Genomic DNA, 16,885 nt, shown 5'->3' on the forward strand with positions numbered 1-16,885 from the left:
CACAACATCTCATTGTGTCTCCAGTTCCTACATGGCAAATTGCCAGGCTGACAGTATTTCCTTTTGCGTAAACATGTTATGTTTCTGTAACAGCCGCTAACACTGATTCCAAAGATACATATAAAAACACACTTATTCTTATTATTAGAAATAAATGCATTCCTTTGATTGAATGTACAGTACGTATGAAGTTCTTATCTCTCTGCACAACCTAGTCTCCTGTAGAGCAGAGCTGTAGATAGTAATGTGAGTTATTCCTTATCAGCCTGCACTGGTAATTAGTTGCACGCTTTTACCATCACACATGCAAATAAGACTCCAGCTTTTTAATTTCCCTTCCCGCATGCCGCATTCTTTTTATTTAAAACATCACCCCTTAATTAAGTGTTTTTCATAATTACTGTTTTATGTTACTAACGCTTTGGAAATAGATTGCAGCATTTTGATTGCATAAGCTGTGCCACTCTGGCAGTTGTCTACAGTTTTAACCCTCCAGAGCGGCCTTGGGCAGCCTGTAATGTAGTCTAACAAGAGCAGAAGTGTCACAGGCTGCCAACCATGGATCCAGAGGGATCCCCTGGCTGCCAGGATGGTCAATGTACAAAGATATTTTTCCTTTTAATGTCTGAGATAGAAAGCTTTAGAAATGTAGAAGCACATCAAGTTAATGGCACAAGGACCAAGCTCTAGTCCGCCTGTTTGTTTGAACTATATGGCAAACCTAAGGAAATTTTTTTTTCAGTTTGTTTAAACACTGTGTATTGAAAACAGTTGCCATTTCTGCAGTCACTTTGCAGCAATTTCCTTCCATAGATGCCAGTGATGGCTGCATGACATTTCTCAGGGTGGTTTTACTGGTGGTGACAATAGCTTGCATAGTGTGTGTTGCATTCTCTACTAGAGATCTATAAAATTTGGCCCTATGAATAAGTCACATATGATGAAACGCGTCAGTCATTTGTTCCTGCCTGTAATCACTCCAAATGTTCAATGCTGGTTACCTGCAGTTGCTTGTAAGTGTTTTTGACCATTTTTAAATACATTTTTTTGTTGTACACTATGTGCGTATATATTGGCTTGTTTGTGCATAGCGGTTTATTACTTGGAGATCAAGCCATCATAATCCAGGAATATAAGGACACAGCCTGGTTGATAACTCCATGTCATCTACCTACTTATGAGGATTATCTGGCTTGTTTGACCCATTTACTATAAAGTATCTGGGTCCATATTTTCTGGTGAGCGCATATACCTCTATTATTGCTGTTGGGTTCTATCTCACCGATGATTATTGGAATCAAAACACTTTGGCTTCTCATCTGGTTTTCCAGCCTTCTTCACATTGTTTATGGGCTCACTTATTGTTTCTCTCTTACATTTTGATTAATGTCCACTTTTTCACCTGTTTTATGTATACTTTGTTTTATATATAGCATTATAGCGCTACACTTTATTATATAATTCTACTAGAGATCTGTGGGATAAGAAAACAGAGTAGGCAGACGACAGACAACAGATGAAACAGACAACAGACGACAATGGAGACAATGGAGACATAGTTTTTAAAAGTAATTTTCTATATTTTTAAATCTGGAACTTTCACTAAGATATTACCTGGTGATCCTGCCATGAAAGTATTTGTTCATATACACATGCTCCTGTAGACATCGAAGAAACTGTTCCAGGTGAATCTTAGCTCTCACATTCATCAACTGTGATTGTGTGTTGGTCCTATTCTTCTTCTGGTAGTAGCAAGAATAAATGTATTAAAATAATACCTGGTGATCCTGCCATGAAGGTACTGGACACTTCTTGCTGTAGACATCCCAAAAACTGCTCCTAGAGCATTTTAGGTCTTGCACCCATCAATTATGAGTGTTAGTTCTATTCTTGCCAGGAATACCAAGAATAAATAATTTAAATAACACCTAGTGGTTCTCTGTTCAGTTTGACCTCTGGTGCCAAGGGGCTGAGCCGTGACTCCCCACTGAAGAACACACACACCTCCCACTATCATGTATGCCTGTGCGAAGTTGGTCTCTACTCCCAGGCTGATCCTTGCTGGGTCCAGGGCTCTGTACAGACCGATTTCTGCATAAGCTTTGTCTCGGCCAGAGGTCCGAACTTTAGAGGGAAACACACTCCTCCTTGGGACACAAAGCCCATGCACCCAGCTGGTACTAAGGAATTTCTGACTAGTGCAGTCAGCAGGTAAACTGGTACCTCTGCTAAATTCATTGGTGCTGGTGCTGCCACTGTCGGTGGGGCTGGCTCCGGTGCTAGTATTGGAACAGTTTTTGGAAGTCTCAGTATTGGTTATGCCAGAAATCCTTCCTTGAAGTTGTTCTCATACGCCATCTTGGGAATTGCCCTGTCTGAAGCTCTGAGTCTGTTTTGTTTGATTTTTGCTTTCCTAATCTTATTCGCCATCTGAATGAGGCTGGGAATTTCGATATTCAAGTGAACAGCTGTAAACATTATTTTACTGTGGTTCTAAGAAATGATGTGTTGTCAGGGAAATGTACCATATTTCCAAAGTCCTTTCATAAAGCGTGGAAATCCCCAGACCTACCTTTGCCTGAAGTGAAACATCAAATTACCAACGCTATGATTCACGCCAAAATTGATGCTGTCCTGACAGATAAAGTCGAGAAATTTGACAGAATCTGGCAACCCTGGGTTGACAATTTTCTTCCCCCCAATTTTGATAGCTCCCTATTGATGCCCTAAAACATACCTAGGAACTCGTTACCTCCACTCCTTGTGTACTGGCCCCCCTGGTGATCCTTTCCCTCCCTCTTCCCCCTCCCTCTCCCCTTTTCTCCTTGTCCCTTCTTGTTACCCCCTTCTCCCTGTCCCCCCCCCCGCCCTACTTCCTCCCTTCTGCATACATCTGTTGTAGCACCTACAACGTCTAAGTTTGGTTCTGCCTTGTCCTTACCACTGCAGTTGACTGGTTACCTGTTCAACTTACTCCCTCATTCTGATTGACTGTAGCCCATGTTTCTCCTGTTTGGTTGATACCCGTGAGGTTCCTTAAATCCCCCTGCCCCTTCCCGCAAGGTACGGTAAACTTGGGTACTGTCCCCTTTTAGTGTAACAATTGATTGGTTGCGCCTCCCCGTCCAGGCACAGTGTGCTCCCTTTATGGGGTGCCTGTGGGTCGGCAGTGCCAATCACTGCTCTATCGAGACCACCCTACTTACCGCCCCTTGTCTACCAAACCTCACACTTTACTGTAGTTCCAATTGTTGGTTGTGCTATGTTACCAAGCTTTGTTTACGCTACTCTGCATTATTCTGTATGTCAAACGTTGTTACTCACTTGCATTATTCAATAAAACACCTGAAACAGAAAAATGGTAAAACCTAAAAAAAAAAAAAAAAAAAATTTAATCGCACACCCATCAACTATGACTGCATGTTGGATTGGTTCTTCTTGTTGGCAGCACCAAGATTTTGAAGGATTCACCATACAACCCAACTGTGATAACACAGGAGGACCATTGGGAGACAGGGACAGTGTGTTGCCAACTTATAGCAGGAGGTACTAAGAATATGACTGAAACATGTCTTTCCTATTTTATTAAATGGCACAGGATATGGCTCTCACTGATCTAACACTTAAAAGCACTTGAAAGTGTAAAATGCATATGGCAGGTGCCTAACATATTATATGTTATGCTGTAGTGTGCCTCTACCTGTTTCTGCGGTGATAAACACAGGAGGAGGACAGATCTCAAGGTCTTTCCGGAATCATGGGTTGGAGACAATACACCAAGAAATGTTATCACTTGAGTTATGACAGAGTTACCCCATAGCGGGACCCTAGCATGGGAATATGAACTTGAACGATCTCTTGTTTTATGTGTTGGGGGCTCACTTATATAGAAAAAGGTATGGACACCACCGTATTTAAAGCGGAGTTCCACCCTAAAATACATTTTTTAACTAAAAATACCCCTAGGACAGTAAGGGCTAGTGCATTTAAGCAAAGATAGCCTCTGAACTGTCCCTTGTTTCACTTACCTGTAAGAAGAAATACTTACCTTGAAAATTTCTTGTCCAGCGCTGCCATCTCCGGTGTGGGCAGCTGAAGCCGGAGTGTCTCTCTTCGTGTCCTTTTCGGTGATATCGGAGTCACTTTCGGGGCAGGCACGTCATCCTGCAGCTGGTTCTGCGCATGCCCAGAAGCTGTTCAGCAGGGAATGACGCACCTGCACCAGAAGTGACGAGGGACACCCGTGTAGGCGCATTGACTCCTGGGATTGATGACGCTCATCTCCCAGGAGTCAATGCAATGAAGGAAGTGACGTCGGGGGCCGCGGCTGCAGAGGGAGGAAGAGGAAGGAAGGTAAGTATATTTTCATTTAAAAGAAGGTAAGTGAAACAAAAAAAAATATTTAATTATCAAATTCTTTTTCGGGTTTTTTTTAAGCTAACGGACGGTGCAAAGTTCATTTTTAGGGTGGAACTCCTCTTTAAATTAGAGGGACATTTGAGGGTGTTCTGCGCTTTTGATGTTGCACCATTATGTGAAACCCATCTGCTGCAAGGTATGGAAAACTTTCTTTCTTAGTTTATTAAATTTCACAGAATAACTTTCCTACGCATTTCACACTTACAAGTACTTGTAATGTGAGATGAATTGGAGCTATATCCTGTGCCATTTAATGAAGACATTTATCACAATCAGGTTGTGCGGTGAATTCTACGTTTTCTTGATAATTCCTGCTGTGGTGTGAAAACACACTTGTCCCTGTCCCCCAGTTGCCCTCGTGTGTTCTCACAGTTGGGCTGTGTTATGAATCCTTCATATTCTTGGTATTGCCAGCTAGAAGAATAGGACCAACACTCAGTCATAGTTGATTGGTGTGTGAGCTAAGATTAATTTGATGTCTAAAGCAAAAAAAAGTCATTTACCTTCATTGTAGGATCACCAGGTATTATTTTAAAGAAAGTTTCAGATTTCCAAAATAATAAAAATTATCTTTGAAATTACCCCAACAGGTAAAGCTTATTTGAGATCTTACTGATTGGGTGTACATGTACTTGAACTATTCTGTAAATCATATTCCTATAATTAATGATGGTGGATTTTTTTTATTTTTATTTGGAGAGTAATTAAATACACACCTACACACACACATATTACATGGAATTAAACCGTACATTTTCTCTGCAACAGCTATTGATTAAGGCTGAATTATTTTTATGAAGTACTGTGTTGTTCCGTTAACACATAAAAAAATATAGATTTTTTTATTTTTTTTAAACAGCATCAATGAAAAAAAAAAAGCCAGCCCTGTCCAATAGAAGGAGGCAGCAAGAAATCGACTAGGACAGCGAATAATAAAGATTTATGATTTTCATTCTGCCAGGCCAGAGATGCTGTTGCCTTTCATAAAGGCTGAATCGGAGCTGCCTGACTGATTCCCATCACTTCCACAAGCTTTGATTTAATGTCCGTCCGGAACTCTCAGTCGCTTCTGCGATTTCAGATAACAGCAGTGCGTTTCACTCCCCTGCAGCTGATAGCCCAGCTACCCTCTCTGCTGAGGGGGGTAACTGGCAGACAAAGATGGCTACCCGTCCTAAACCTGGAGGGGCAAAATGCTATAGAGGAAAACTTGCTGAGCTGGGAGCAGCTTTAGCTCCATGTTGAAGACTGGCAGAGTCAGGGCCGGCCCTACCATGGGTCCCACTGGGTCCATTGGACCCAGGCAGCACTTGGAGAGGGGCAGCAAATTGACTCCCAATATTTTTTGGTGTGCGCAATGACGTCAGGCATCAGCGCACTCCATCTCATGCGGGGCAGGTTGGATCCTCTAGGGCGGTGGGCACCGCAGACAGAGGAGTGACAGGAGGAGTGAGGACAGACAGTGGGTGTTTGGTGGACAGGTCCGGTGGTGAGTTATGGAAGAAGATAACAGTATATATAATATTTTCTAGATTTTATATTTATATAAAATAATGGATGTGGGGGGGCCTTTTGTTGGGTGTTTCTTTTTTTTCTTGGGGCGGGGGGGGGGTAGCATTTTATTCTTGGACCCAGGCAGCACAATGTCTTGGGCCAGCCCTGGGCAGAGTCCTCTCTTTACTCTAGCCTGAAATGTATTCTGCTTTTATTTTGCCTTCCCTGGTAACCCCCTCCACCTATCAACATGTTAATGTACATTTTAACCACTTGACCTCCGGAAGATTTACCCCCCCCCCCTTTCTGACCATGGCATCTTTTGCGATATGGCACTGCGTTACTTAACCACTTCTACCAGAAGGATTTGACCCTCAATGACCATTCCATTTTCTGCGATTCTGCACTTTTAGTGTATTCACAAGTAACATGGCTGTTGAAAGATCCAGAGATCCCAGTGGTCCTGAGCAGTGCTCTGGGATTCACAGGGGCCACAACAATATATTTTTCCAAATTATCTGTGGGGCCATATTAAAGCGGCCTGGAGGCCGCAAATGGCCCGCAGGCTGGATGGACTTTGGACATGCCTGAACTAGGGGAAAAATTTATGTCATATTTATGTATTCATTCATTTTTACTAGTAATGACGACGATCTGCGATTTTTAGCGGGACTGCGACATTGCGGTGGACAGATTGGACTTCTAACTGACATTTTTGGGGGGACCAGTGACATTACTACAGTAATCAGTGCTAAAAATATGCACTGTTACTGTAATAATGTCATTGGCAGGGAAGGGGTTAACCTAGGGATGATCAAAGGGTTAAGTGTGAGCCTAGGGGAGTGTTTTCTAACTGTGTGGTTTTGTGAAATGACCACAGAGACCTCCTATAAAAAGGATCACAGGCGCTCTGTGATCATTTCAGAGAGAAGAACGGTCAGCTGTGTTTATAACACTTCCAGACCGCCTCTGGAAGTTATAAGTCGCTACTTTGACGTTAAATACTGGGGTTATGGCAGCAGATTACGTCGGTAGCGGGGAAAATGATACGGTTCTCTCCCCTTCTAGGCAGGAAGTTGAGTGAAGGCAAGAAGGCCCCTACTCGACTCTATATCCTTGGAGGACCGGAGCGATGTCATACTTCGCTTTCCTCCCAACGGCCTTAAAGGGCCCATTTTTTTTCATGATGAAAAAAAATTACTTTTTTTTTTGCTAATCAGTGTAGATGTGAGGTTTGAGGTCTTTTTGACCCCAGATCTCACATTAAAGAGGTCCTGTCATGCTTATTTCTATTAAAAGCGATATTTACATTCCTTTTAATAGGAATAAAAGTGATCAAAACATTTTTTTTTAAAGGGACGATGAAAAATTAAAAAGTAAAATAAATTAAAAAACTACATTTAAAGCGCCCTGTCCCTCCGAGCTCGCGAGTCGTGCCCACATATATAAATGGTGTTCAAACCACACATGTGAGGTATCGCCGCGATCATTGAGCAACCATTTCTAGTCATTTTCTAGTAAAAAAACACTGATTTTAACTTGTAAACAACAAGTGTCAGATATAGGCCTGGTAAACTGAAAAAGTGCGCGGCCGTGTGACGCTGTACCCAAATAAAATGTATGTCCTCTTTTTTCCCATGAATAGAGCTTTCTTTTGGTGTTATATATTTTTTTTCTTATTTGCGCTATAAACAAATAAAGACCGATAATTAAAAAAAAAAAAGAAATCTTCATCATTTTAGGCCAATATGCCTGCTACATATTTTTGGTAAAAAAAAAAAAAAATCTCACTATGCGTTTATTGATTGGTTTGCGCAAAAGTTAGAGCGTCTACAAACTATACGATATTTTTATTTCTTTTTTGCTAGTAATTACTGCGATCAATGACCTATAGTAGGACTGCGATATTGCGGGGGACAAATCGGACACTAACTGACACTTGTTACCGGTGACATTATTACAGTGATCAGTGCTAAAAAATATGCACAGTCACTGTCCTAATGACACTGGCTGGGAAGGGGTTAACATCAGGGGCGATCAAAGGGTTAACTGTGTGCCTAGCTTGTAGTTTTGTGTACTGTGGGAGGTGCTTTTCCTAAGGGAAGGCATAGATCTGTGTCCCAGCTTTGCAGGAACACAGGATCCATGCCTCCCCTACTAACAGATCGCAGTTCTGCCTATGTACTAAATAATTGGCAGGTGCTGGAGGACATCAAGTTTGCGGAACCTGCCGCTGGGCTCCCGCTGTGTGCGATCACAGCAGGAGCAAGTCGCTGACGGCCTACCTGGATTAGCCGGATCAAACATACAGGGCTTTTTTCTCAGAGAATAGGTGCAGGAACTCCCCCCTTCTGAGTCATGCCTTGTCTCCCCCCCTACCCACCTCTGAGCACCATTACTTGGTTCCACCCCCTACCCACCTCCCAGTAGCGCCTCTTTTAGGGAGTACAGAGCTAAATAATTTGAATAAGTTTGTTATTAACAAGAAAAGTAGTAAAATAGATCCCACACAGCAACAATAGACCCCCCCCCCATCAACAATGGGCTCCCACAACAAAATACCACCCCAGCAGCAACAACAGATCTAGCACCAATAGACTCTCCAGCAGCCAGCAACAATAGACTCCCTCCCTCAATAGTAGATCTCTTCCAACAACAATAGACCTCTCACTCAACAGTAGATCTCTTCAAGCAACAACTACCCCCTCCAGTACCAATAGACCCCCACCAGCAACAATAGACCCCCCAAGCAACAATAGACCACCACGCAAAAATGTATCTCCTCCAGGAACAATAGATCCCCCAGCAGCTAGTATCAATAGACTCTCCAGCAGCCAGCAACAATAGACTCCCTCCCTCAATAGTAGATCTCTTCCGACAACAACAACTACTCAACAGTAGATCTCTTTTAGTAACAACTGCCCCCTTCAGAAACAATAGACCTCCCCAGCAACAATAGACCACCACACAAAATGAGATCTCCTCCAGGAACAATAGATCCCCCAGCAGCCAGCCTTGATAGACCCTCCAACACACCCCAGCACTCCTTGCCTTAATATAGGCTTACCTATAGGTAAAAGTAAAAAAGTGGGTTTACAACCACTTTAAAGGAATACACAACCGCATAACATTTTGTAATAGATGGATCGGAGCGGAGAAAAAGTTTATCTCCTGTGATTACTCGCGGATAGATCATTAATGCACTTCCCTAGTCACAGTTAGTACCACACTCCAATGTTCATTTACATTCGGTTTTAATAAGTGGAACAGAACAAATGGATCTTCATATTTTATGTAAAAGTTGGGTGAGATCCTCAGCTATTCTTGGATCATTCTGTGCTCTGTGCAGCTAATGGGAAAATGCAGAAGGAATGAATATTTCTATTTCAAGTTTATGAAACAAAAAGTTGAGCACCAGCCAAATCCTTTTGGAAGGGTTAGAACTTCTGTGCTTTTTCCCAAAGTGTTACTAAACCCACAACAGTAAAATCAGTCTGTGTATGCAGTAAAGCATGCTTGTTATACTCACTGTGGAACCTAAGGGGTTAATCCTTTGCATTGTGTAAAGGCTGTTTGATCCTGTCTCTCTGATCCTCCTCTCCCTTCACTGTCTCCAAAAAATAACCTGATATTTACATTGTTACCGGTTACCTTTCCAACCCATATGAGCTGTGACCCTGGGTGTGAAGACATGAATTACTCCGGCATCTTTGTTTTGTTGTTTTATTGTAGATAAAGGGGATGGGAGAAGGGAATGAGTGGGATACTCTTTTAGGCTTCTATTATATACACTTGGGACTTTGTTCCTGAAAAATGCCTGTTGGCGCTTCCTTAACGCCAGCCGGCGCCAGCCAACGCTCACTAACTCTGAGAACACTCTGTAACTTAAGAGAAGTGCTGAATCCTTGACTTGTAGTCCAGAAGATCCAGGACTGTGAAATTGTAGAAACACCGACACTGTTAAACTGCAATAAGTCACTGAATACTTCCCTCCTGCCTTGCTCTGGCTTGAGGTACTATGTTGTAGAATCCTGTCATACTGTAAATCCCAGCTGGCACACTCTGTACAATTCAGGGCCCATTAGTAGGTGCCCCCTTTAACCTTGAACTCTTCGGGGTTCACTATCTATGCACCCCCCTCTGTAACTTCAGGGTCCTCAACCTAGGTACCCACTTTCACCACTAGCTGGCACTGGATCCCAGAACCTCCTCCGGAGTGGTCCCTTCTGACTCTGGCAGACCCCCAGGGGCAATCCTTAGTACTCGCGTCCTGTGTAGGCTTTCCTGGGACTGGACCCCTCTCGCTCTCTGCAGGCTCTCGGCACACTGGATCCCCTCAGCTCAACTCAGCACTCTCTGGATTCCCAGGCGACACCCTGAGACATCCTCTTCCCTCAGACAGCCGCACTCTCCATCCTGGGACTCTGCTCCCATCAAAGACCTCATGTCATGCGCCACCCCCAAACGTATACCCACTCCCAGAATCCTTTGCAGCATAATCTGCCTTTTGGGGTAGTTACAAGCCTGAATGTGTCCCCTGTTTGGGTTTCCTCCACTGCCCTATGAGAAGCCTCTCACAGGAGCCAGTGGGGAGACTTCCTCTTCAGCAGGCACACCTGGAAACCATGACTCCCTGACTAATAAATCACAGCCCTGCTGTTAGGCAGACAAGGCCCACTATACCTTTACCTAGCACCTACCTGTAGGGTGCTACCATATTATGACCACCCAGCTAATATTGAGTATGGCCCCCTTTTGCTAAAACAGCCCTGACCCATTGAGGCATGGACACCAAAGAACCATCCACATGAATGGCAGGACCCAAGGTTTCTCAGCAGAACATTGCCCAAAGTATCACACTGCCTCTGCCGACTTGCCTTCTTATACCGCATCCTGGTGCCACCTCTTCCCTAGGTGAGTGACGCACACGCATCGGACCATCCACATGATGTAAAAGAAATTGTGATTCATCAGACCAGGCTACCTTCCGTTGCTCTGAAGTCCAGTTCTGATGACCATTGTAGAAGCTTTTGGCTGTGGACACGGGTCACCATGGCCTTCACAGCCCCATACACAACAAACTGCGATGCCCATGTTTTTTCTGCTTTCATCACATCAACTTCATGGACAACATGTTCACTTGCTAATATATCCCAACACATTTTCAGATGCTATTGTAACGAGATATTCCCTTTACCCAAACGTACCAACTTTCTGAAATGGGACTGAGGGACACCTATTAGCAAACATATGTAGGCATAGGACACACCCTCTGCCACACCCCCCCTTAAAGGAGAATTGTATAAAAAAAGGATTGGTTAAACCCACAAGTGCTTTTTTTTTTTTTTTTTTTTTTTTTCACCACTACTAATCATTTAAATTGGATTTTGGAATTTACAAATGCAGCAATTTAGAAATTGGATGAAAGGTTTAGCACTGGGAAACATTTTCTGAAAGATAAAAAGTATATTTGATATACAACTATATAGATCTGACCAAAATGAGGGGCAAATGAGGAGGAAAGAGGGACAGAGGCACTTTGTTCCAAATCAGGGACAGCCCCTCGAAATCAGGGACAGCCCCTCGAAATCAGGGACAGTCCCTCGCAATCAGGGACAGCCCCTCAGAATCAGGGACAGCCCCTCGAAATCAGGGACAGTCCCTCGCAATCAGGGACAGTTGAGAGGTATGTCTTTACAGTTGGGAGCTGGGCCAGGACAAGGGGTGGGCAGGAGGGCTGGCAATGGTTTATTGCAGGGATGGGGGGGGTGTCTTGACCCTAAGGGAAGGGGGGGGGGGAAGTTTGGCATCCTTGCCCTCGGCGCTGGATGACCTTGTCCCGGCACTGGTTGGGAGGTATGCCTTTACCTGTCAGTGGTCATAATGATATGGCTGATCAGTGTATACTTCCACTTATATTTGTTTAAGGCTCTGTTATTGATTAAAACGTACCTGAATAACAGCAGGTTACTTCTGAAATGATGGTTTTATGCAGGGCAATGACCAGGTCACTTCTGGGAGTATAGAAATAAAATCAATATCACAAACAGTGAATGCAGTTAAGGGGTAAAAAATGATATCAATACTGGCTGACTTGTGTGTGTATGAGCCACATAAGGAGCTGACAGATATTTAATAAGGTCAAATGTCACTGTTAATGCAATTGACGTCCACTCAAAGAATGGATTTCTGACCGGTCCATTACAAGTCAACAAGACTCCTTTTACCAGCTGTCAGTCCAGCCTGCTACAGAGACCTCTGGTATCATGGAGAGGGATTTTGATTTAAATGCCGCCAACAAACTATGATGCAGGTCGATATCTATTTTTTTTAAAGATACAGAAGAAATGCAGGGTATAAAGTGAAAATGTTATTATATATAAGACATACACTTTAGAGTGAACCTGTCACAAATCTCCGCCAATAAAACGCATATAACAAAGCAATGCTCAGGCAGAATTTACCTTCAGTGAATACCAAATGTCCAAATGATCAGAATAAGTAGAGATACTGGCAGCTGAACTTCAAGAGGAAGTAAACTCTTCCATATTCTTTCAGTTTTTTTCTTCCCTGCAAAGTAAATGCATAATGTGCTAGTATGCATCGCATACTAGCACAGTATGTGACACTTCCCTGCAAACGAAGCCCCCGGTGTCCCTGCTAGTGGTTGCCTCCATCTTGGCCAGTCTTCCTTCCGGGTCTGTTACTGACCGGAGCCGCTTGACGTCACGTGACGTCACGCATGCGCGTGGGAGCCGCCAGGTTACGGCACAGGGCTCTGAAGAAACAGCAAGGGCGGTCGTTTCTCCAGAGCGCATGCGCCAATGACGTCAATGGTCTCAACGTCAATGGTCATTGGTCAATGGTCAAACGTCAATGGTCAAACGTCAATGGTCAATGGTCATTGGTCAATGGTCAAACGTCAATGGTCATTGGTCAATGGTCAAACGTCAATGGTCAATGACGTCAATGATCTCCTAAATGGTGCAAGTTTAGGAGATATTTACAGTACCTATAGGTAAGCCTTATTAAGGCTAAGTTATTAAGGTGGGTTTACAACCACTTTAAAGTGATTCTAAAGGCAGAAGGTTTTTTTTCTCTTAATGCATTCTTTGCAATAAGATAAAAAAAAAAAAAAAACCTTCTGTTTGCAGCAGCCCCCCTAATACTTACCTGAGCCCCATCTTGATCCATCAATGTTGCACGAGAGTCTTGGCTGTTTGGAACTCTCTCTCCTCATTGGCTGACACAGCAGCAGGCGCCATTGGCTTTCTCTGCTGTCAATCAAAGTCAGTGAGCCAATAAGGAGAGAGAGGGGAGGGGGCCAAGCCGTGGCTCCATATCTGAATAGACACACAGAGCAGCGGCTCGGCACAGGTGCTGCTTGCTGTGGGGGCACTCGGCAGGAGGGAGAGGCCAGAAGCGCCAGCGAATGACCCGAGAAGAGGAGGATCGGGGCTGCTCTGTGCAAAACCACTGCACAGAGCAAGTAAGTATAACATGTTTGTTATTTTTAAACAAAAATAAAAACAAAAAAACAAGACTTTGGACTCTTTCACACGGAGCGGACCGCATTGCGATCCGCTCCGGCACTTTTTTTTTTTCACGGAGCGGATGACATTTGTGTCATCTGCTCTGTATGTCCGCATATCATCCCATCCATTTGCGGATGATATGCGGACATAATGTAAGTCTATCGGCATTGCGGATGTCAGCGGATGACACCGCTGACATCCGATTTTCCTTCCTTTCTGTTTTTTGAAGGGAGTAAAAATAGGGTTCTGTTCCGTTCCAAAAAACGGGAAAAGAACTGAAAGGAAGAAAATTGGATGTCAGCGGATGGTATTCCGCTGACATCCGCAGTGCCATTGACTTACATTATGTCCGCAAATCATCCGCAAAAAAATAGGATGATTTGCGGACATACGGAGCGCCCGTGTGAAAGGGTCCGAAATCACCTAAGTCTCCATTCACACTACCGCGACTTGTCAGGCGACTTGTCAGACAGACAAGTCGCGGTCCATGCAGTGTTACAGGACACGTTCTAATAGGAGCGACACTTAGAAAAAGGGTCCTGTACTACTTCGGGGGGCGACCTCGGAGCGACTTGTATAGACATTCATTATATGAAGTCCGTGCAAGTCGCGTCGAAGTCGTGCCACTTCAGTGTGAATGCGGTCTTAAAGTTAAAGTTTAGGTATGGAAATTTTTACATAGTTACATTGACCCAGCTTGGACCAATGTAAGCATGTACGTATGTGCCATATCTGTGGGATCCCGGTGGTAGTTGGAAATCACTGTAGTAGGCACTGCTACTCCACTGATCCTCACTAGCTTCTGGTTCCCTGCGACTGCCCAGCTACATTGTAAATAGAGGAGGTTACTTGGCATGGGCGCCATTCAGGGAACACATTGAATTTCCTCAATAATATGTTCAGTGTTCTCTGATTGGTTGAGGTGGTTGACGTCACAATCTTGTCCTTGTCTGTTCAATGGGAGAACACTTTGTGTTTATTCAGAAAATGCAGCGTTCTTTAACCACTTCTGGACCGGAAGGTTTTACCCCCTTAATGACCAGGCCATTTTTTGCGATTCGGCACTGCGATACTTTAACGGACAATTGCGCGTTTGTGTGACGCTGTACCCAAATAAATTGAATGTCCTTTTTTCCCCACAAATAGAGCTCTGTTTTGGTGGTATTTGATCACCTCAATCCAATTTTTATTTTTTGCACTATAAACAAAAAAAGAGCGACAATTCTGAAAAAAAAAACATAATTTTTCACTGTGTGCTATATAACATTCCCAAAAATATATATATATATTTAAAAATTTATTTTTTTCATCCTTTTTGGGCCAATTTGTATTCTGCTACATATTTTTGGTAAAAAAAAAAATCCCAATAAGCGTATTTTGATTGGTTTGCGCAAAAATTATCACGTCTACAAACTATGGGAAAGATTTATGTCATTTTTTTTTTTTTTTACTAGTAATGGTGGCGATCTGCAATTTGCGACAGATCGGACCCCTAACTGACATTTTTGACACCGGTGACACCAGTGACATTACTACAGTAATAAGTGCTAAAAAAAAAAAAATGCACTGTTACTGTAATAATGACACTGGCAGGGAAGGAGTTAACCCAGGGGTGATCAAAGGGTTAAGTGTGTGCCTAGGGGAGTGTTTTCTAACTGTATGGGGGATGGGCTTGTGAAATGAACACAGAGACCTGTGATCCTATATAGAAGGATCACAGACGCTCTGTAAACATTTCAGAGAGAACAACAGGCAGTTGTGTTTACAAAACAGACATTCTCTCTCAACGGGGAGTGATCGCGGGTGCACACACCCCCCCTTAGGAGCGCTCCTGCCAACTGCCAGACAGGTACGGGGATTCGAGCAGCTGAGCCATACTGCGGCGGGTGGTCAACAAGTGGTTAAATGGTATTCATGCCATGCAAGTGGCCTCCTGTGTTCACTAAGCAGCAGGGCAGCAGCTCAAGCACAGAATGTGGAAGCTAGTGGCAATCACTGTACTGTACTAGCAGTGCCAACTACCATGACTTCCAGCTTCCATAAGGACCCCATAGGTATGGGATAAGCATAGTTACATTGGTCCACGCTGGATCAATGTACGTAACTATGAAAAATAGCCATATTTAAACTTCAGCTTTAAAGCGAATAGTTGTTCCAAGAAAACTACAGACATTTTTAGGTAAATATATGCATAATCAAGACATAATAGTGACCACATCCAACCATCATCAGTCTCATGGATATAGGTCCCACAAATGCTGCAGGGTGATTAGAAACCCTAATTGCTAATGTTCCCCCTTTGAGATTGGCAAACCTTGGAAATGCCTATTTGTGCCTCTCCTGCCAAGTTTGTACCAAACAACCAAGAACTTTGATGGTGGTCAAATTATTCCCTGCTTATCTGGCAGCAAGATCTGTTTTCCCATTGACATGAAATAATCAATTACCAATAATCAATGTAAAAAAAAAAAAAGAAAAAAAAGAAAAATCACTGTTATCCCCCTTATAGGAATCATATTCCCAATCAATGTAAATGCTCATTAAAACTGGTATATTCCTATAGTAGGTTCAGCTATGGAGTTCAGCTATTGAGCTCTTCTTAACCACTTTACCACCGGAGGATTTTGCTGTCTTACGTCTGGGCCACTTTTTGCGATTCGGCACTGTGCGACTTTAAATGACAATTGCGTGGTCATGCAACACCGTACCCAAACTAAATTTACGTTCTTTTTTACCCACAAACAGAGCTTTCTTTTAGTGGCATTTGATCACCTGTGCGATTTTTACTTTTTGCGCTATGAACAAAAAAAGAGCGAAAATTTTGAAAAAATAACAATATTTTTCACATTTTTTTATATGAAATTCCCCCCCCAAAAAATGTAAAAATCATAATTTTTTATCATTTTTGGCCAATTTGTTTTCTGCTACATATTTTTGGTAAAAAAAAAATCGCAATAAGCGTATTTTGATTGGTTTGCGCAAAAGTTATTGTGTTTACTAACTAAGGGAAAGATTTCTGTCATGGCGGCGGCGATCTGCGATTTTTTTTTGCGGGACTGCAACATTTCGGCGGACAGATCGGACCCTTGACTGACATTTTTGACACTTTTGGGGGTACCAGTGACATTACTACAGTAATCAGTGCTATACATATGCACTGTTACTGCAAAAATTACACTGGCAGGGAAGGGGTTAACTGTATTGGAGAGGGAGGGGTTAAGTGTGTCCTAGGGGCGTGTTTCTAACTGTGATTGGACATGGCTACTAGTGTAAAAACAGAGATCAACGGTCCTACATAGTAGAACCGTCTGATCTCCATTTTTACACAGGGGAGAATGACAGGCGGCTTGTTTACATTAGCCGCCTGCCTTTCTCCCTTCCCAGCGAATGATCGCGAGTGACCGGCGGACATCGGGTCCGCCGGTCACACGCACTGA

The 16,885-nt window shown here is 43.3% G+C and overlaps 1 protein-coding gene and 1 pseudogene across 2 annotated transcripts in view; both read left to right on the plus strand.

Annotated features, from left to right (window-relative positions):
• The window catches only part of LOC309558617 (uncharacterized protein), a 375,763-nt gene that overhangs the window by 309,992 nt on the left and 48,886 nt on the right, over positions 1-16,885 (plus strand). The gene's annotated exons all lie outside the window — the stretch shown is intronic.
• Positions 2,016-2,434, plus strand: LOC309557680 (ATP synthase F(0) complex subunit C3, mitochondrial-like; annotated as a pseudogene). Its single transcript has one exon. The product of its transcript is annotated as an ATP synthase F(0) complex subunit C3, mitochondrial-like (transcript).

The sequence above is a fragment of the Pelophylax lessonae genome, assembly GCF_965119305.1.
Source record: "Pelophylax lessonae genome assembly, chromosome: 6".
Classification (NCBI taxonomy): domain Eukaryota; kingdom Metazoa; phylum Chordata; class Amphibia; order Anura; family Ranidae; genus Pelophylax; species Pelophylax lessonae.